The following is a 7981-nucleotide window of genomic DNA, read 5'->3' as shown; positions in this document are numbered from 1 at the left end:
CATAATTCATGGCTAATGGCTTGGCTACAGAGAGGAGAGGAGGGGTAGGGAGGGGTGTGTGTGTGTTCAGCCTCTTCCAACAGGTCGCTCAGACAGCAGCAGGCAGGGGTAGGTAAAACCAGCAGCATTTCAGACCTCCCGTCTCCGCCTCAGTGGCTCCAGAACAGCACAGTGAAATGGAAAAGTACAGTCACAGGTGCGGGAAGAAAGTCTATACTTTGTTGGGTGGATTTTTAATTTCTGATTTCTTAGTTCATACATTTCCCAAACAAAATTTTTTTCCCCCCAAACAGGACATTAATATTTTGCTTATTATTCATCCGTCCGACTTGTTTCATGTCAGTCCTGCAGGTGTGTCTTGTGCCTGAGTGAGGTAGACGCATACAAAGAGAAAAGAGGGCAGAAAAGGTCAGAATAATGGAAGGTATCCCTCAGGACAGCACTCCATCTTCTCTTTTGATGTCTGTGTTGTTCTCTTTTGATGTCTTGAGTTAGTTATATGGTGTCACTATATTTTTCCTTTGTTCCATTTCTTTTGCACTTATGAATAAGTATGAGGAAATTTTGAGTGACAAAAATGCTTCCGTTTCCAAAACTATCTGTCTTTGACTGACTGTGTGTTTGTCAGATAGGAGTAGTTATTGTTTACAATCTCTGTCCCATTCTGCCACCATGTGGCCTCTTTTATTTTATCTCCATTTTATACTTGTTTCTGAATCCCTTTTTGAATTGTAAGTTATGTTTTCCTGCATGTCAGCCATCCTCTTTGGAAAAGGAGGAATACATTGAGCGTCACTTGACTTTTCTGCCAGCGTTAGATTTAAAATTGCTGAATGATGACAAAAATGAACAGCTGTTATCCCTTTTCTCACTTCGATGGTTTTAAGGCACTGACTGGCCATTTATGTCACAAAAAGAAAGAAACATGCAGCCGTGGAAGAACAGGAATGTATAATATACCTACAGTCAGTTCTGTGGTTTAAAGCATTAGGTTATTTATAATAAGCCAGGATATTTTGTCAGTTTGCTGGTCTGGAGATTACAGGTGTGTGTTAATCTAATACCAGGATAGTAAAAGTAGCAGCTATTTATCTGGGAAGGACTACAAAATCTTCTTAAACTAGTTAGTGTCAATCATTTGCAGAGAGAAGCAGAATCAGTTTTGTTACAGGAATTTAACTTTAGTTCCATTTTTAACTCAATGAACAAAATTTTAATATGAATCTTTTTAACAATTATTCACATGTCTAAAACATTTAAAATAGTCCTCTAGAAGTGGGTGTACCAGCAATTCACACCAAAGTTAAATTTTGTAATTCTGAGAAATTGCAAAGATAAGAGAACGAAACAAAACTACACCTTTATTTCTGAATCTACAGGCCTGAGTTAGCGTGTTAATTTGTGAATATCATGACAGGATAGTTAAAGACGACGTGTTTGAGACAGAAAAGCCTTTATTGTCTTAACATTTTTTTTTAAAGTAATATTTCCAACATTTCATCTGATTCAGCAGCAACACATCTGGATTATTGTCCTTTGAACAGATGTGCATAAAGTAGAGATGATTGCCCATAATGCACAGTGCCACGTGGGAAGACAACCAACCACACAACAGTCAAGCATGTCGGTGGAAGAATAATGATTCAGTTTTGCTTTGCAGCACCAGGACCTGGTGTGTGACAGCTGAGGCCCAAACTGGGTATGCAACAATAAAATGATCCCAAACATCTTTAGAAGAATGGCCAAAAATGGCAACGACCCAGTCAAAGGCCAGGCCTCTATCAGTGGAAATGCTGTAAGCTGCACCAGGTGCTGTCATGAAAGCAATGCATGGTAACCTCGACAAAACGAGAAATCCAGGCCTCCTGCACAAAGATGTCAGGAACCAAATTACTACTTTAATTTATTTTGGATGAATATGGCTTTCACATTTTTTAAATCATGGACTGTATTTCATTTTTCATGCATGCTTTTAGTTCAGCATTGCTTTATAGGTGTGTTATTACACAAATGATGAAGAAAAATTAACCGTTGTTTTAGCTTTTCAGCCTGATTGTATTGTGCAATGCTATGTGTCACTGCTCAGTTCTATAAATTTAATTTTGCCTGTTGGAAAATCATACAGTCGTGTGATATTGCAAGTTAAATGCAGGAGTGGAGTCAGGAGTTGAAATTTTCAGCAACGGAGGAATCTCCCAAATAAGTGAAAGCAGTTGCAGGAACACTAGATGTCAGTGTTTGCAAACCAGCCGCAGCTTGTTACTAATGAACCAAGCTGTCTTTATGTAATCACACTCAGTCCACGGGATGTAGTGCTATCTAGGAACCAACCCTAATAACCATTCTCTGTTTTTCCCAACTCAGAAAGATGTCTATAGCTAAAAGAAACTAAGTATTTTTTTTATATATATCTGTGAGTACAAATGGAACGCATAAAATACATTTAGTACAAATTGACATTTTTACCAGTCCTTCTCGCCTATGTTGATCTTATCAGATGGAAAACAATAATGTGTTTAGACTCTGGAAGTGTGTAAAAGAAGCTTAAGATTACACAGTGAAATCTGACAGCTAATAACCCCTGAGAATTTGTTTAACTCCACAGGCAGCTCCTTATCTGTAGCGTGTTTAATTGTGTAACAGAAACAAACTTCAACGTTACAAACAAAATTAAATTCTTCAGGTGACCAGAAAAAAAATCAGACTGCCAGTCAGTCTCTGCGTCAAGCGGAGGAGTTTAAATAACTTGGTGTCTCGTTCCCGAGTGATGATAGGATAGAACGAGAGATGGACAGACGGAATGGGACGTTGTCTGCAGAAATACGAGTACTACTTTGGTTTGTTGTGAAGAAAGAGCTGAACCGATAAGCAAAGCTCTCGATTTACCGGCCCATCTGCGCTTCGACACTGACCTATGGTCATGAGGTCTGGATCAAGACCAAAAAAACGAGAACCCGGATACAAGCGTCCAAAATCAGCTTACTCCAGAGGGTTCAGCCTTCAGAGACAGGGTGAGGTGCTCTGTTACCCAGGTGGAGCTCAAAGTAGAGCCGCTGCTTTTCTGCAGTGAAAGGAGTCAGTCAAAGGGGTTTGGACGTCTGATCAGTGCCTCCTGGGTACCTCCTCTTGGAGGTTTTCTGAGCATGTTCCACTGGGAGGGGGTCCAGAACTCACTGGAAGTACTATATATCTTGCCTGGCCTGGGAACACGTTGTGGTTTCCCAGAAGGAGCTGGAGGATGTCTCTGGGGAGAAGGATGTCTGGGTTTCCAGAAGCAGAAGAGGAGGTAAGGAGATAAAAAAATAAAAAAACATGATCCTCTTTTTGTTCACTTCACTGAATTATGGACAGAGCCAACAAATGCACAGATCCTAGCTTGAATCTGGCAAAATGCTACATTTAGAGAGATTATCCCATTCCTCTGTTTATCAGGTACGATCAGAGGTTTGGATGCATCTGCCCTCTACTGGCTGCAGGACAGAAATTATACTCCCGGTGTTCACACAGCCCAGGGATATTCCTAAACAAGTTAAAAACAACCAAAAATGTTAAGTGTGTATCATGCTCTATTTGGTACTTTGAAATATAATAAAAGACTTCACATTCAAGTTCAAAGAAATAATAAAAAAAATGGTTTCGTGACCAACATTTTTCCAATCAAACCATTGTTCCTGCTCCGTTATGTGAAGCTAGTTATCGATCCAGTGATATTTAATATATATATATATATATATATATATGCAGTGGTAGTTATTGGGATTGCTGCAGTCATGAGGGGTCTAGTTGACAACAGTGACTCGTTTAAGGGCCCAAGACGGGGATGTCAGGGAGCTCAAGTGTCTGCCTGAGCAGAAATGTTGGGAACCTCTTCTCCCTTGCGTACCCCACTGACCCAGATTTCAATTGTTTTCTCTCTCAGACAATGGGAGAAATGGTTTCATAACCGAACACAATGGTCGGGTGTTATTCAACACGATTGTTGTGAAGGTGCTCATTGTTGCCAGTGAGTTTGTGCTGAGCATTGCTTTTTCAGATTTATTTTTTGTATTGTAACCTGTTCAGGCATCCAATTGGTCATGATCTGCTGTAAACCAGACTTATAGTCCAAATCTTTTTAGTAGCTCTGGTGTCATTTGTTTTATGACTGTCAGCATATAGAAAACACATCTACTTATTCATCATGGAACAAATCTGTTTCTCATGGTTTCCCTGCAACTATGAACATTATCACAGCTTCCAGAAAGCAAAAAGCACAGCCATAGCTACTGCAGACTATTCAATTTGCCCTGGTTTCACAACTGTTTTTTAATTTATTGCTAAATAAAAACACATTTCAAGGCAAGTGTGTCTCAAAAGTGTGCACACATCTGTTAACATGCCAGGGGTTTGTAGTGTACAAAATAACACCATGATAAAGCTAGGCCCATTTGTTTCCAGATATAATGTGACAATATTCTAAACTTGACAATATGTCCACCCTGCCTTTCCAAATTTCTCCAGATCTGTTAGATGGTGTGGACATTCCTTGTCTGCAGCCCTTTTCAGGTGAGAATTGTAATCCTCTTCTGAAGATGACGTTCTTCAGTTCATTTAGATGTAGATTTGGACGCATTGTAATGAAGAAAGAAAATTAATATATCTTCTTCTTGAGCGTTCTAGCAGATACCTGACAGCTTTGGCTCAAAAGTAACTGTGTTTGGAAATATTCAGAATATTCAATCCACCTTGGTTAAAAAGGCCAAATCTCTGTAAAGTAATCCCAGACCATAATGCTCCCAACACCTGGGCGTGGTGTTCTTTCAGTGATGTTTTTGGGACAAACAAGAAATTTTCAATTGTGACCCAGAAGTTTAGTTTTGCCTCTATCCTAATACCTCTAGTTGTACATCCCAGTTGCTACTTCTTAACTTTATCGTGGGGAGGAAAGAATGTTTGGACTGCTGTGGCAATTTTGGACAGCCTTTAACTCTGACGTCATTATGTGATGGAAACGCACATGGATGATGTGAGTCAAATCCAGGTCAAAGCCTTCTGAAAAAATTAACTATAAAGTGTGCACTCCCTTCTCTCCGGACATTTTCCACGAGGTGGTCTGTGCTTATACGGCATGCCATGCAAAGGATTGTGGGATTTCTTTATAGCTCCATAGCACTGGTAAGGGACATCTCGAGTTTAAAGTAGCTACAAGAGGAAGCATACAGGTTCCCTTTCCTACCTCCATCTTTACTGACAGCACTATTCAGATTTTGTCTTGCCACAGCAATTTTTAGCCCAATAGATACGGCAGACACAGGATATTGTTGTCAGAAAGCAGTACTTTTCAGGAAAAGCCATCTCAAAAACTGAACTTTATTCAAATTTACAAGAAGCAATTTTCTGAGTGAACTTTAAAGGGTAACTCATCCCCAAATCATACCATTTTCTTGCTGATAAACTGTTAACATGGATTATTGTGGTGCAGTCTACATGTCCTGGTCATTAATTTGACAAATCGCGGCATCGCCTTTGAAATCCTGCTTTTGTGTCTAAAACCGTCAGCGTGACGCCCTTCTTGTGTCTAATGGGTGTCTTGCATTGCATTTTGATTCAGTTTTGCTATTAGCTCAAAAGATTGTGACGTCACCCAGAAAGACTGACGTCAGTAGCACTGCTGCTGTGGGGCATAAAAGCAGCTCCATCTAGTGCGCCTCCATGACGAGTTGAAACAGTGAGCGTTGCAATCCTTCTGTCAGTTTTCAGGTCTGTGACTTATTACCTTAGCATTCAGTTAGTTTATTTAGCATTTATTTAGCTTTTTCTTGTATCCGTGAACACGCCAAAAGAACAAGATCCTGGATGCAAGCAGCCAAACTAAGCTTCCTCCAGAGGGTGGCCTGCCTCAGCCTTGGAGATTGGATGAGGAACTCTGCCATCCGTGGGGAGCTCAAAGTAGAGCTTTGCTGTGTCAAAAGGAGTCCGTTAAGGTGGTTTGGAAATCTGATCAGGATGGCGCCTTGGCCCGTCCCACTGGGAGGAGACCTAGAACTCACTGGAGGGAACGAGCTGGGATCCGCCAGAAGGAGCAGGAGGATGTTGCTGGGGAGAAGAATGTCTGGGCTTCCCTCCTGGACCTGCTGCTGTGTGCGTGTAGCTCTGGCTTGTTCAGACCAATCAGGAGGAGCATATAGAGGAGCAGGTTCCCTGAGGCACATGCCACATTGTTTCTACTTGCTAAGTAGTAATCAAAAAAAAGACCTCTTCTGTTACACTGTAACCTTCATGTTCTTTAGCTTGCCTCTTGTGTCTTCCTTCCAGGAATAAAGCTGCTCTCCAGTCCATCCTCTGGTGTTCAGTTCTAAGCGTCTTTGTTTCCCAGAGTTTGTTGTCAAACTCAGGTCGCTCCCTCCTTGATCTGCTTCTTGGACCACCCGTACTCTTCTTCCTGTCCACCGTCTTATCCATTTCCCCCTACAATAAGGAAATCAACACCATCATTTTCCATTCCACACACCACAACATCCCAAGCTCAGTCCCCGTGGGTAATATACTCACGTCTCTGACAGAATCCTCTTCTGATCCGACAACTCCAGTTTCTTCTCAAACAACACTGCATTTTATGAAAACAATCCCTGCATTCACCAACCACCTACCTCTTCTCATCGGTGCTGTTCTGACACCCTCTACCAAATCTGGAAGAAACTTTCTGTTTTGTGCCAATAAACAATTTAAACCTCATCCTACGGTCTGTAGCTGTTGCACGCACAAGGATCCTGGTAACAAACACCATGACACTTTACTGATATCAGCCGCCATCTTGAATCAGCTCTGCTGTCATCTGTGCGTCCAATAAAAATTACCTCTAACAGTGGTCCGATTTCAGAATTGGGCAGGTTGGACATGCATTAGAGTTGGGACGTCTAGTGGAGTGCATTTTTACGTGTAGATCATAAAATAAGTAAAACCTCCACTTAGAAAATTAGAGGAGTCGAGCCTTCAGTAAATCTTCAAAACTAGTTGATATATTGGAATATTTTCCAATATATTAGAAATATATAATAAATAATAGCATAAACAGAAGAGTTTGTCAATGAATATGAATTGACAGAAAAGTTAAATAGTTTTTTTTTGGCAGCCTCTGTCTAAAATAACTGCGATCAAAGGTATCAAAGGAAGACTTGTGTTGTAAAAAAAAAAAAATCTGTTTTAATTAGTTGTCTTAACATAAACAATACATATACTGCCCCTTGGCTGATTAATATGGTTAACAGAGATTGTAGTTGTCTACATTTTTCCTCATATAAAGAACCTTTTCTAAAGCGATGGGTTGTGAACTACAAACGTGGTTCAGTTGACTATCAAGAATGGACCTATACAGGCGTGTGTGTATGCCTGGTAATGAAGTCAAAAGATGAAGGTAGAATGTCATAGATGTAGACACTGAGGCAGGCTGGCAGTGGACTAAAGGAAGTTGTTCATGCCTGGTGGATAAAAGAAGAAAGAGTGAGCAGAAGGCAAATTAATCAAAGGACATCAAAGGCAAATGAGTGGAGAGAAGGAAAAAATGAAAGAGAGCCGCCCGGTCGGCCCATGCCGTTCCCGCTCCACTCTGCCTGATTTCTCAGATCTCGCAGCCGTCATGCCTTTTTTCTTTGCCGGGGTTTGGGGGGGATGGGGGGGTGGGGGCATAGCCACAAAACAGAAGTAAAGCTATAAATTTCACTTTTAACTTTTAAATTTCACAGTCTGCAGCCTTTATTCTTCTTTAAACTTATGAAACAATCAGCCAAAACAACAGACAAGTCCAACACTAAAAAAAAAGCTGTATGTTGCTGTGAAAGTGCAGACCCAACTTTTGTCCCTAGTCATCAGTTATACTGGATCCAGTTGCTGTTGTTTTAAACATCCGGTTAGCTAAAATATCGAATCTGTATTCAGGTTGATTAAAAATATCATATCAATCCAAAAGGGAAAGTAAATGCTGTTTGAACGTCTATAGATTTTT

The sequence above is a fragment of the Fundulus heteroclitus genome, chromosome 6 (assembly GCF_011125445.2).
Source record: "Fundulus heteroclitus isolate FHET01 chromosome 6, MU-UCD_Fhet_4.1, whole genome shotgun sequence".
NCBI lineage: Eukaryota > Metazoa > Chordata > Actinopteri > Cyprinodontiformes > Fundulidae > Fundulus > Fundulus heteroclitus.
Note: the sequence above shows the minus strand (reverse complement) of the source record.